Below are 14,850 nucleotides of genomic sequence, written 5' to 3'. Positions count from 1 at the left end.
CCGGCCCATACCGGCTCACTTTCACCCCTGAGTCCAGGTCTCTGGTCCCCGGCAGGACAGAGCAACAAACAATCTAGCAAGCTCGGGCCCTCCGGCAGGGTGGAGCAATGAACAGGAGCTCAGGACCTCAGGAAGAGCAGAGTACCATACAGTCTAGGGCAGGGGAGGGAAAATTACTGCCTGTGGGCCGGATCCAGCCCATCAGGGCTTTTGATTCGGCCCATGGGATTGCCAGCCTCATGGCGCAGCATGGCTAAGGCAGGCTCCCTCCCTGCCCTGGCCCCGCGCCGCTCCTGGAAACGGCCCGCACCACGTCCCTGTGGTCACTGGGGGAGCGGTGGGGCAGAGGGCTCTGTCCGCTGCCCTCGCCTGCAGGCACCACCCCCCGCAGTTCCCATTGGCCGGGAATGGGGAACTGCGGCCAATGGGAGATTCAGGGATGGAACCCACAGGTGAGGGCAGCATGCGGCAGAGCCACCTGCCCCACTCCACCCCCAGGAGCCATTGCCGGACATGCTGGCCACTTCAGGGAGTGGCACAGGGCCAGGGTAGGCAGGGAGCCTGCCTTAGCCCCACGGCTCGCCTCTGCCACCCTGGAGCCACTCGAGGTAGGCGGCGCCGGGTCGGAGACTGCACCCCAAACCCTCTTGCATCCTGCACCCCAGCCCCCTGCCCTGAGCCCTCTGCCACACCCATACCCTTCCTGCACCCCAGCCCCCTACCCTGAGCCCCCTCCTGCACCCCGCATCCCTCCTGGACCCTTGCCCTGAGACCTTTCCTGCACACCGCACCGCCTCCCACACCCTGCACTCCCTCCTGCACCCCAACCCCCTGCCCCAGCCCTACATTCATGGCCCTGCATACAATTTCCCCACCCAGATGTGGCCCTTGGGCCAAAAAGTTTGCCCACCCCTAGTCTAGGGGCTCAGACCCTCAGGCAAGACAGAGCACCAAACAGACAGTCTGACATCCTGGCTCTAGCATACAGCAGACAAACGTAGTCCTCTTGGCCTAAGGTGGGGAGGCTGCCACCCCAGGGGTGGGGTTGGCAGCAGGGTGTAGGGGGACACAGGCCCACCTACTCCACTGGGTCCCAGCCCAGGGTCCTAACAGTGGTGGAATGTTCCACCACTGGGTCAATGGGGATCCGACCAAAACACGCTGACTGGGGTTCAGGCAACAACACAACCGGACTACAGTTTGGTGTCCCTGGGCTACTTCCTACACTCCTCCCATGGTGTACCTTTGGCTTGAGGTCATCCTCCGTCTCCCCAGCATACGCTGGCTAGCAGGAGTCCCAGCAGCTCCTCGGTGCCCTGGTCTGCTGGTGGCGCTGGCAGCTCTGATCAGTTATCGCCACAGCAGGGGTCCTCTTCAGACTCAAGCCCAAGCAACGGGCGAGAGGCATCTCTCTCCTTCGGCAGCTCCAGCTCAAATGGGCTGCAAGGCCCACCTTTTATACTTCCTGTCTCTGCTTCTGGTGGAGTGGGTGTCCTGGCTTTGCCCACCCGAGGGTTGGGCGGAGGTTCCTCCTGTCAGTCTCAGAGAGAGGCCACATCCCCTCGTTACATGGACATTATTAAGCAGTGTATGGTTACTACAGCTGAAATCCTTTGTGCAGAGAAGAAAGACGTTGGTGCCTTTGACAACTGCTGCTCTCAGACACACAGCTATTTGGCAGTGTGATGAGGCGTCCACTCCACACTGGCTGGTAAGGGGTAAATGGAGCCCTGGGGAGGCTGTGCAAAAAGCAGCCAATAGGAGAGGGCCAATCAGTGCCGGGCAGGCCCATATAAGAAGAGCTGCACGGCAGAGCAGATTCAGTTGCTCTCTGGAGCTCAAGGAGGGAGAACTGTCTGCCTTGCAGAAGGAAGAAAGAAGTACCTTGGACAGAGCAATGCTGGGCAGGCTCAGAGAAGTGAGAGCAAGCTCCTGGCTGACTGCTGAAACTGGCATGCAAAGGCCCTGAGATAAGGGTGAAGAAGGTGCTGAAGCTTCAGGGAAGTGGCCCAAGAAAATAGACTGAGAGGTTGGAGGGGACGCAGCACGTGGCTGCCATATATGGGCTCCCTGGGCTGGGACCTGGAGTAGTGAGCGGGCCTGGGACCCCCCACACCTCCACTCACCACTGAGGAAGTGGCTAGACCGTCGGACTGTGGTACATTCCCCTGGAGGGGTGGGAGGAAAAGCATAGAGTGTGGCAGTCGGAAGGTTGTGTCCCGAAGAGGATGCCATGGTCCTTGGAATGACACAGGTCCAGGAGCAGAAGTGACTGCAACGAGACATCACAAGAAGAAGGCACACAGGCTAGCAGAGCTAATCCCTGGGACAGCCAGCAGGAGACGCTAGTGTGGTGAGTCACACCCTGTCACAGGCACAAGACGTTTTCAAGCAGTTGTGTGAGAAACTGAAAATGGAAAAATTTTCTGTGGCAGTGGATGAATTCTGTGATGTCAGGGACACAGCTCAGCTAGCACTGTATGTCCGTTTTTTTGATGGAGATAAATTTGTTGAGACTTTGTTGTCCCTTATACCACATAATAATAATACAACTGGTGAGGATTTGTTTAAGTCTGTTCAAACTTTTTGTGTCTAATAAAAGTTTAGACGTGACTCAGACTGTGTCAATTATAACAGATGGTACTCCTGCCATGATTGGTACTCCCCGAGATCTTGTGAAATGTCTGCAAGATCTGAACCCCAATTTGATTTCCTATCACTGTGTGTAATCCACCAAACTGCACCTAGTGCACAGCTTAGCACTGAGTTTGCTAATGTAATAACAGTGGCGATCAAACTTGTCATCATTCTTCAGTCCAAGTCAGTACTGCCACACAGACAGTTCAAAAGCTTTCTTTCAGAAATATCTGCTAATTACAATGACTTGTTGGTTCATAATGACATCTGCTGGCTGAGCAGAGACAAGTACTAAGAAGGCTGTGGGAAATCAGAGTTCATGAGGAAGAATATCTACATAAAATTCCAGAGAAAAAGGCAGAAGAGCAACATTCATTTTTGAAGGATGCCGCAAGCATGAGCATCCTGGCCTTCCTTGTTGATTTGACAGGCCACTTAAATGATTTCAGTGTAAAGCTACAGGGGTGAAATCACAATGTAGCGGATCTCCAAAACAGTGTTGCTTTATTTCAAAACAAACTGAGTCTCTTCAAAAGTGATTTGGAAACTGGGGAGATCCTGCATTTTCCGACATTGCTAAGCTGCCGGGACACCGGAGACCTGAATCAGATGGTGTCATCTCTTGACAGGCTTCATCAAAACTTCCAGCAGAGGTTCCAAGAATTTATAAATGTTAAAGACATCTTCCTGTTTGTAAGGAACCCATTCATGGTACAAGCAAATGGGACTTGGTGCGATCAAGCAAAAGTATCCTTTCCAAATGTTGAAAAAGCAAAACTACAGCTGGAGTACTGATTTACAACCGGATGAAATGCTTAAGGTGTGGCACACTGAAACTACGTCTGAAACTTGTGCTAGACTCCAAGTATCCACACTTGAGAAGGTAGCATATAACATCTTGACTATGTTTGGCTCGACGTATGTGTGTGACTCAGCATTCTCAACATTGAACATTCTCAATTGCATAATTGCTCCGTTTTGACTGATGATCATCTGTGCAATTGCCTCAGTCTAGCCTTGATTGAACTTACTCCAAACTTGAAGGCCCTTGTCCAGCAGAGGACCTGTCACTTTTCCCACTGATGGTGAGTATTATAATTATATATTATTCACATATATTTTATTTTAAATTTGTATTGCCATATAAAATTACATTTTCAGTTGTGATACTACAGTTTTAACAGGTATTTCACAGTAATTATTCATGATTCTTTTGCTTACTGCACGTATGTGTGTGTATTTGTTATTGGAAAGACTTGAATCATAAAGCTAAGGTAAAGAGTTCATGTTTATAAGTATTATTTTCTTTCGAACTCTGATATTAATATTAAATAAACCACAAAAGGCTTGAATGTTTATCTATCTATATACATATATGCCTACAATAATTTTATTTGACAAAACCAAAGTTAATACTCTTTGTAAACTTAAAACAAATTCAAAACTTAAAACAGTTGTCTGAAAGTGTTTTAATGCTAATATTTGCATTTATTTGACATTTTATCTATGTGCTTTCTCAAAATCTCAGATGTAATTTATTACATCTTTTTTGGAGGTTATTTTTAGATTATATAGTGGTTTGATTTTATTTTTCATTTAATCCACTAAATATAAGCAATAGGAATTCTGCGCCAAAAAATTAAAAATTCTTCATGCAATATTTTAAAATTCTGCATATTTGTCAAAATAACACAATATAATCATTTTAATCAGTTTAAATTATTTTGGTATTTCAAAATACCTGTCAACAAGTATGTCTGTAACAATACAAACAACAAAGAAGATTAAGGAAATGTTTTTTGACAAATAGATTCCTTACTAGGCATATTAATACATAACTTTGAGTAAAAAGCCACAGAGAGTCCTGTGGCACCTTTGAGACTAACAGATGTATTGGAGCATAAGCTTTCGTGGGTGAATGCCCACTTCATCAGATGCATGAAAGCTTATGCTCCAATACATCTGTTAGTCTCAAAGATGCCACAGGACTCTCTGGTATCAGGGGGTAGCCGTGTTAGTCTGTATCTACAAAAACAACAAGGAGTCTGGAGGCACCTTAAAGACTAACAGATTTATTTGGGCATAAGCTTTCGTGAGTAAAAACCTCACTTCTTCGGATGCACCGGACTCTCTGCTGCTTTTTACAGATCCAGACTAACACAGCTACCCCTCTGATACTTAACTTTGAGTAATAATTAATTTAAACTTCAATACAGAAATGTATTTCCCACATCCCTCAGAAGCAGTGCAAAAGCTTGGGGGAGTCAGGAGTAACAGAGGAGATGAGGGAGAGGGAAGTAATTGCTGGGAAGGAACCTGGGCGTGGATCTGGAGGGTTGTTTGGTGTGGGTGGGAGAAGTATGGAACAGGGGTTTTTTTGGTGGGGGAGGGATTGTTAGGGAGTTGGGGTTCCTCCTCCATGCAGACCCTGGCTGACCCCCAGCCTCTCCCATTCAGTCAGGCACATCTGCCCCTGTCCCCACGGCAGGGCTGGCTTTAGGCCAATTCCCTCGATTCCCCCAAATCAGGCTCCACGCCTAAGAGGGCCCCGCACCCTAAAGAAGAGTGCCTAACTTTTTAAATTTTACTCACCCGGTGGTGATCCAGGTCTTCAGCAGCACTTCAGCGGCGGGTCCTTCACTCGCTCCGGGTCTTCGGCAGCATTTTGGCGGCAGGTCCTTCAGTACTGCGGAAGACCCGGAGTGAGTGAAGGACCCACTGCCGAAGTGCCGCCGAAGACCCGGACCGCCGCCAGGTATTCAAATCAGGCCCCGCACTTCCTAAAGCCAGCCCTGCCCATGTGTCCCTGAACCCCCACTCAGCTACCCCTCCTCTCCCATTCCCAGGTATCCCTATGCATTCCCTCCCTCCTGTCCCTATGCACCCCCTCCCTCATCCCCATGAACCCCCTCCCCTGTCCTCATGTGTCCCCACACCCCTACTCCAATTCAACCTCCACCCTAGTCTGTTCCCCCCAACTAACCCTTGCTAGTCTATGTAACCCCGCAGCAGTTCCATGTGACCCACTCTCTGTCCCTCCCCATATCCAATGCCTCCTCATTTGGTCTTGTGGGCAGGGTGCTGTGAGGAACACAGCCTCTCCTCCTTCCTATTGGCTGCTTGCTGCTATTGCCGTTGAGCTGGCTGCCCTCTGCTTTGGTGCCATAGCAGCCCCTAGTGGGCAAAAGGCATAATTGCAGCACCTCTCCAGCAGAATATATTTTTTGCAGAGAAAAAAAAATCTGAGGGGGACATGAATTCTGCGCATGCACAGTGGTGCAGAATCCACCCAGGAGTAATGCACAGCATTGTATGTGTTTCTTGTACAGGGGCACTTGTAGTGTGAAAAATATTTCTCTGGAGCCTGGACCTTGACTAAACCTTGATCAAGAAATGTGGACTTTGACAAAAAAATAATTGGCTATTGCTGCCTTAGCAGGTCTGTTGATTCCCTCAGCCAATGGGCAGTTGGGCCAATCAGCAGGCTCAGTTGGGGCCTAGACTGCCTGGGGGTTAAGCTAGCTAGTGGTCCCACTAGCTGTGGACCCTTATTCCAGACAGTAAGGGGATGGCTGACTCAGAGACCTGTGGAACATAGAGCCTGTAGTCTCTACATCACTGGTTCTGATCTGGTGCTTAAGCTAGTCAGGACTTATGCTATCATTACAATTACAGCAGTGACTAGAGATCCCAGTTCAGTGTTCTAGCCACATTGGCTCTCATTGACACAGAAATAGTTTTGATGGTTCTTTGGGGACTCAGCCCAGTCTCTAGAGGGACCCAGACCAGTTCTCATGTCACCCAAATGCCCAGTATAACTGGCATTAAGTGACTCCCTTGCTGGCAGACTCTGTAGACCAGTGGTTCTTAACCTGGGGTGCACGCACCCCCTGAGGGTGCGAGATGCCCTTTCGGGGGGTGCGAGACATGCCATTTTTTTTTTAGAAGGTAAATCATCGAAAAAACAAATTAAGCACAGGCACATAAGTACAACTACTTTGTTTAATTAAACCTATGTATTTATTAAGATTATACATTTTTTAACGATTACTGTAATATACAAATAAAAATATATCTAGGTTTAAGAACTGACCTACTTCAACGATTTTTGATAAGGGGTGCGAGAACATATTTTGAGAACCAAAGAGGTGCAGGCTGCAGTAAAGGTTAAGAACCACTGCTTTAGACAGACCAGGATGAGGCACATTAGCAGGGCGATGAGGGCCAAAAGTGTACAGAACCTTGTATTGATGCTGCATCTCTTCTGGGAACAGAGGAGTTCAGGCACCAGAGCTGTCACTTCAGTACCTCTCTCTCACCAGCTAAATTGACTAAAAGCTATGGCTGCGCAGAAAATATTTGTTCCATCCTACAAGAATTTTTGAGATTTGAACATTTTTCCCCTTGGAATTGGGGCCAAAAGAGTGAAAATCTTGAAAATTTTTGTGACCCGACACCAGCCCCCGCAAAAAAACAAACCCCTCTTGGTTTGGGTCAATCAAAACATTTTGATAACTTGGAAACGTTTTGTTTAGATTTTGACCTTTTGTTCTTCTTCACTTTTTTGGGGGTACCAATTAAGTTAAATTTCTACACAAAAAGTCTTTTTGAACTGAAACACTGAGGCTTTCCATTTTGAAAATGTTGAAACAGCTCGCAACTTTTCTGCCAATGTTTTTTCATGTTGGGACATTCATCAGAACTGACTGTGACACAGAGGCCCCTTGGCAAAGAGTTCCTTGTTCTTTGCAAACAACTCTTGTCGCAGACTTGACAAACTTACTAAGCCAAACAATGTCTTGCAGGATATTTATCAATAAAGCGTAGTATGTAAGGTATCTATAGAAAGCTCTTAACTTGTTAAGATTCATAGTCATTGCAAGATGTATGCATAGGTAATATTTAAGGAATAATGTATTTACATTGAAAGTTTGCTTTATGGACTTGGAGTAAAAGTTAATAACCAGGAGACAATATTCTCAGTGTTACTACTAGGGCTCGGGAAGTCAGACCTAGGGTATGTCTACACAGCAAAGAAAAACCCGCGGTTGGCTCATGCCAGTCAACTCAGGCTCACGGGGCTCAGGCTGCAGGCCTCCTTCATTCCTGTGTAGATTTCCAGGCTTCGGCTGGGACCCTCCCACCTTGCATCTTAGGTCTGGTCTACACTACAGAGTTAGGTCGACACAAGGCAGCTTACATCGACCTCATTGTGGAAGTGTCTACACTTAAATTTTGCTCCGGCCGATGTAACTGCCCTGCTACACCAACTTAATAATTGCACCTCCACGAACAGTAGATATATTGCAGAGCAGCTGGTGGAGCAGAGCGGCTCATGGGCCGGCTGGTGGAGTGGAGCGGCTGGCGGAGTGGCTCGCAGTGAGGGCTGCAGCAGAACCCCATGGAGAGGTGGGGCAGTTGGCCTTGGACCACGTAAGGTGCCCCTTAACACCCCTGCATGCCCTCCACCCCCCCCCATTGCCACCCAGGTTAGGAGGTAAAACTCTGCAGATAAACTTTTGAACTCTTGGGCTGCACTGACCAGGGACAGACTTTTGGGTTGTTGGACTTTTGGGTGATTTTTGGGTTGCTGGATTTAAGACCCTGAGGGGGAAAGGACACTGCCAGACTTACTTGGGGGTGGGTCTTTTGCTCATGGTTTGTGTTATGAATCCTGTTTGTGGTGTTTCCCTTCCTGTTTGGGGGGAGGGATAGCTCAGTGGTTTGAGCATTGGCCTGCTAAACCCAGGGTTGTGAGTTCAATCCTTGAGGGGGCCACTTAGGGATCTGGGGCAAAATCAGTACTTGGTCCTGCTAGTGAAGGCAGGGGGCTGGACTTGATGACCTTTCAAGGTCCCTTCCAGCTCTAGGAGATGGGATATCTCCATTAATTTATTTATTTATTTATTTAATTTATAATGCCGCATTGTTTCCCTCCTTTATTAAAAGGTTTTTGCTACACTCAGACTCTGTGCTTGCGAGAGGGGAAGTATTGCCTCTTAGAGGCAGCCAGTGGATGGTGTGTAATTGTCCCAGGTCACTGGGTGGGGGCTCGAGCCGGTTTTGCATTGCGTTATTGAAACAGAACCCTTTGATACCGAACCCAGCCCTTGTTGCTGCCAACTCAGACGGGCAGAAGGGTTACACTTACATCTCCCTTATTAAACTAAACCAATGTATTCATACAGCAAACATCCCAATAACCAAGTCAACATACCATGTTCATAAATTATTACAGAGCAGCTCAGTGACAATCACTTGGGTAACTACTTACTACATTCTACATAGATGAAACTTCATGCAGAAAAAATGATGTTAAAAGACTCCTTTTCAGGTTGCACATCAATTACTTGAAAACTAGGACATTTTAGCATTAAGATTGCCTGCAGCAGCAGTTTTATCTGTGTCCTTTCTACCACTCTATGTGCTAGTGTGGAAACACTGTAAATGTCTGGGAGCAGGCTCAGTGACCAATTGGAAGGTTCAGAAAAGTAGGAGCAAGAATCTAGCAAGTTCTACTAAGCATGCTGCTGCTTATAACTCAGTCAAATCTGAATAAAATTTTGTGGAAAAAAAAATATCTGCCTGCCAAATTTGAAGTTTTTAGTCCAAACCCCTAAGCAACTAGAACTGTTGGAAAAAATGTAGAAACATTTAATACTGACAAATCTACCCTTTTTTACTAGTCTGAGATTGCAGCCATTGCTGTCAAGTGAGCAATCAGTATGATACTTGTCTAATCAACATTTTAAAGATTTTCTTGGCATTAGCATGCAACCCACATGATGGTTCAAGCACCTTAATAATTTCACTTTCCAACACCATGGGCTCCTTGTACCACTACAACTTGGGTCCAGAACGCAACTGGTTCCCTAGATCAGGAATCCTGTATGGCCCATTTCCAAGCACCTTGCGCCATCCAGTCCTACATTGTTTCTCTGAATGAGGGTCCAAAGGTGTCACTTTCTTCGGACAGCACTTTCCTTCTCAGCACTCTGGTCAGAGCATCCTTCAACTCCTTGTTCCTCATGCTGTAGATCAGGCGGTTCAGTACAGGGGTCACAAAAGTGTAGACCACAGACACCACCTAGCCTTGTTCCAGGGAGTAGCTGGAGCTGTTGTGGGAGTAAATGAAGATGCAGCAGCCATATTTCAGAAGGACAACTGTCAGGTGGGAGGAGCAGGTGGAGAAGGCACAGTGACAGCTGGCCGCAGAGTGGATCCACAGGATGGCAGCCACAATAAAGACATAAGAGATGCAAATCAGAAGGAAGGGGATGGTCAGGGTTACCATAGTCACAGCAAAAATGATGTCTTCAAGGCTCTTCGTGTTGCCATACGCCAGCTGCAAGATGGGCAGCACATCACAACAGAAGTGGTTAATTTAATTGGTGCCACAGAACAGCAGGTGGAACAGAAGAACAGTAACTTGCAGGGAAAATAAGAACCCCAGCACCAGCAACCCAGCTACCAAGTGCACACTGTATCAGCCTCATTTGGTTTTCTTCCCCCATGGAACCATCATGTGGGACCTGCCAAAAGAAAAGTGGGGAGAGGAGCAGAGCCAGAGGATATGACATTGCACTGCTGAGAAACATTCAGGTTCAATACCAGGAAGCATCCTCCAATTATATAAACTGGAGACTTATCAGTTGGAAGTGACAGAGGAGGAGAAAGACCTGGGTGTACTGGTTGATCACAGGATGTCTATGAGCTGCCAATGTGAAAGGCTAATGCAGTCCTATGATGCATCAGGCGAGGTATTTCCATAGAGTCAGGGAAGTGTTAATACCATTATACAAGGCACTGGTGAGACCGCATCTGGAATACTGTGTGCAATTCTGGTCTCCCATGTTTAAGAAAGATGAATTCAAACTAGATCAGATGCAAAGAAGGGTTACAAGGATGATCCTACCTTATGAGAGGAGACTCAAAAAACTTGTCTTGTTTAGCTGAACTAAAAGACGGCTATGGGGACATATAATTGCTCTCTATAAATACACCAGAGGGATAAAGACCAGGGAGGAAGAGGCATTATTTATGTTAAGCACCAATATGGACACAAGAACAAATGTATATAAATTGGCCATCAACAAGTTTAGGTTTGAAATTAGAGGAAGGTTTCTAACCATCATGGGAGTGAAGTTCTGGACCAGCCTTCCAAGGGGAGCAGAGCGGGTAGAAAACCTAACTGGCTTCAAGACTGAACTTGATAAGTTTATGGAGGGGATGGTATGGTGAGACTGCCTACAATGGCATGTAGCTGATCTGCAACTGCTAGCAGCAAATATCTCCAATGGCCAGTGATAGGACACTTGGTGGGGAGGGCTTTGAGTTACTACAGAAAATTCTTTCCCAGGTGTCTGGCTAGTGGGTCTTGCCCACATGCTCAGGGTCCAACTAATCACCATATCTGGGGTCGGGAAGGAATTTTTGCCCAGGTCAGATTGTCATAGACCCTGGGAGTTTTTCACCTTCTGCTGCAGCATGGGGCACGGGGTATTTGCAGGTTAACTTGAAGTCTTTAAATCATGATTTGAGGACTTCAGTAATTCAGCCAGAGGTTATGGGTCTATTGCAGGAGCGGGTGAGTGAGGTTCTGGGGCCTGCAACATACAGAAGGTCAGACTAGATGATCATGATGGTCCCTTCTGACCTTAGAATGTAGGAATGTATGAGTCCAGGGCTGGCACCATCTGCAAGGGCTAGTTCTGAAATCAGCCATGCTCTAACGTAAGGAGACTCACTCACGGTCTCCCTACAGTGCATTCTTCTATTATGTATAATTTCTGAATCCCTTAAAATGCAAGAAAAGACCTGTTCCTACCCTAAGGACTGCACCTCTTAATGTCCACATGACACAATAAATGAGCTGCATAAACAGACAAGGAAGGGGTTAGGAAGGGGAGGGAAATGGTGAGGGTGACAACAACAAAGTGACACAGTTTGATGATTCTGTTAACTTAGTGTTGCCAGTCTCTTCTCCTCCCCACCCCCCACCTTTTTCTCCCCGCTCTCTCCTCAAAGGCAAGCCAACCAGGGTGAGTTCTGAGGGGAGGTTTTAGCAAGACAAGAGATTGCAGGTTTGCAGAGCGATTACCATGCAACCCAGCTGCATCGGAGAATGAAGAGGAAGGCACAGACACAGGTGTGGGAGGTGCTTCCTATGGGAGATGGTGCCAATGTTAGAACAAAGGCCAAATACTCGCCTATTATCCCAGCTGTTCCCCATGGCCATAGCTCCCTTTCCCATATATGAACGTATAGCAAGACAATCAATCAAAGAGGCCCAACAGATATATCCTATTTACGGTCCAACAGATGTATCCTATTTACCCCTAGAAAGGAATTTAAAAATTCCATAGGTCAGCAGAATGTAGGCATGTTAAGTTATTTGTTACTGGGTATAAAAAGGCTTGCTCTACGCTTGTAAGGTGCGTTCCTCCCTCTGGCATGAGTCGAGGGGGACACCCGCTCAGCTGACTGAACAATAAAGAACTTGAAGCCGTCTTCTAGACTCCCGTGCCTCCTTGGGGTAATTGGGCAACTCCAGGGGGAAACGAGCCCATTTGGCTAACAAATGGCACCCCAGATGGGACTTCTCTCCCTGTAGAGGGCACTGACCGACGGCCGAGGGCGACTCCGAGGAGTGGCCACCTCGAGCGGTTGGTTTGCTCGGGCCTCGGATCGTCACAATTGGCCGGGGCGGCTGTGTCCTCTCTAAAGAGAACTCTGAAGACACGGAAGCAAGACGGCTTCAGAAGAAGGGGAAGTCTGACTGCCGGACGCGGCCACTTCGGGCGGTAAGTGCGTTTACCTCCTGGGTTTCAGGAATAACGCCCCCGAGGTGTGGGTTGGACGGTGGAAATCCCCTAGGCAGCCCGTATAAGGGAAGGTATATTAACATTGTCGTAGTATTATAAGTGTATTGTCGTTGTGTTTGTGGGTAAAGGAAAAGTAACCAACGGCCAATGAGTAACGTCACTAACTCCATTAGTCCATGGGCCGTTCTTAACAACTATTGGGATTTGGAGCAGCCTCAGGGACTGCTCTTGTTTGTGGGTGGGATAATCTTGTTTCTCCTCTTGATGGTGTGTTGGAAGCCAAGATTGTGACTGATTAGGAGATCTGTGTAAAATGAGTGAGTGCCGCTGACAGGTCTGAGGCTTAAGCTGACTTCAGCCGCCCCAAGACTTCTGTGAGGGGAAACCCGGTGACCAGGATATCTTGATTGCAAGGGGGGTCAGCCAAACCTCATGACCCAGCGGATATCTGGGTTAAAACTGAATCCCTAAAAGCTTCTTGATACCTTTGTCTTGAACAAACCCCTGGGTAAAATGTAATGGGGTCCGGACAAAGCACCTACTCCAGTACGCCCCTGGGATGTATGCTGGATAACTGGAAGGCGTTTAGACGCCAGGCTGATTATGGAACTTTATTATGCAAAGACAATCTTGTAAGATTTTGTACTCTTGAGTGGACAACCTTCGGGGTGGAATGGCCCGAAGGGGGGACACTCAAGCCAGAAATTGTACAAGCAGTACATAGCATTGTGACCCAGGATGGGCATTGGGACCAATATCCCTATATAGATATATGGCAGGACCTCGTAGCCAATCCTCCCCCATGGTTACAGAAATGTAAAATACAAACTATTAAAACCTTAATGGCCCGTGCCCCTGTTAGAAAATCCTGTCCCCCTGTTAAGAAATCCTGTCCTCCGACTGTGATTCCTTCTGCCCCTGATCCTATGCCCCCTCCCCCTTTGTATCCTGGCCTCCCCGTTTTGGCATCCTCAATTGAAAACTCCCCCCCCCCCCATCTCTGAGGATAATGCCTCAGCTGGCAGGGGTGAGCCAAGCCACCAGGGTTCTTCCAAAAAGGAGTCCCCTCTAACCCCTCTGAGCTCCTCAGTGTCTGATCACACCAGGAGAAAGACTGGCCCCGTGACAGCTCAGAGCTCCGAAACACAGTGGAACTTGTCATCTGACTATAACCCTGGGGATATTCGGTTTACCCTTATTAGCTCATCGAGCAAGGGTGGCCCGGTACTCCAAGGGCCCCTGCAACAGAATTATTTGTGTCCACTGCGGGAAACTGTAGCCCCTGAGGGCAATCTCACTATGGTATATGTTCCCTTTACCACTAGTGATCTATATAATTGGAAGCAACAGAATCCCCCGTTCTCGGAAGAAAGGGGCCTGCATTTTAGCCATGGCCCTAAGGGAAGAATATGAAGAAAGGGGGGACAAAGTTAAGGGACGGCCAGGGCCACCGGGGAAGGGGCGGGGCCCCTGCCTGGGTCGAAATCAGTGCGCTATCGGTAGGAAAGAGGGGCACTGGAAGAATGAATGCCCCCGGTGACAGGCCATGGGAAAGGAACGTAAAGATAAAACCCCGTCCCTTCCCATCCTCTACAACAGTACAGGACGTTCAGGGGAGGAGTCTTCCCCATAGGGAGGCCGGGGGACCCAGCGGCCCCTACTGACAGCACAAGCTGCCAGCCTGGATCCCACGGTAAAAATTAAAGTGGAGGGCCGCCCAATTGAAGCCCTTATTGATACTGGGGCCACTCTTAGTTTGCTCCCCCTTAATAAGGCTCCCCGAGATAGAGCTCGGGGACGTGCCATAGTCCAGGGGATTGAGGGACAAACTACAGCTTTGGAAAAAACTTTGCCTCTCCTAGTAAAAATAGGGGACCGTCAAATTTCCCACCAGTTCGTTTGCAGCCCCTCTTGCCCCATCGCGCTGCTCGGACGAGATATTCTTACTAAACTGCAGCCAGAAATCTCGTTCGATAAAGGGACTATGGAAGTTAGACTCCCTAAGCAGCAGTTCTCCAATTACCAGATGGCCCTGATAAGTGCTGGAAATCACTTTCCGGACTGCCAGGGGAGGAATGAAGAGAGCCAGCTGTCAGGGGTTAATCTTGAGGTTTGGGTGGAGGAGGGAGGCGTCGCTTGGGCCCGGAATGCTTCACCAGTGCATATTTCTCTTAAGGAAGGAAGCAGCCCGGTCCAATTCGACAATATCCTCTTAAGATGACCACTAGAATCGGGTTAAAACCTCTGATTCAAAAGTTTTTGCAATGCGGGTGGCTCAGGGAAGGCACGTCCCCATACAACACTCCGATAATGGGAGTGCCTAAGCCTAATGGGCAGTATCGGTTGGTCCAGGACCTAAGACAAATTAACACGTTAATAGCAGAAACTG

At 48.0% G+C, this 14,850-nt stretch overlaps 1 pseudogene; it reads right to left on the bottom strand.

Moving 5' to 3' along the window:
* Positions 1 to 9,562: 9,562 nt before the first annotated feature.
* On the bottom strand, positions 9,563 to 11,869 carry LOC117876559 (annotated as a pseudogene).
* Positions 11,870 to 14,850: the final 2,981 nt, after the last annotated feature.

The sequence above is a fragment of the Trachemys scripta genome, chromosome 4 (assembly GCF_013100865.1).
Source record: "Trachemys scripta elegans isolate TJP31775 chromosome 4, CAS_Tse_1.0, whole genome shotgun sequence".
In the NCBI taxonomy this organism is placed as follows: domain Eukaryota; kingdom Metazoa; phylum Chordata; order Testudines; family Emydidae; genus Trachemys; species Trachemys scripta.
This window is presented reverse-complemented; position numbering and strand designations above follow the sequence as displayed.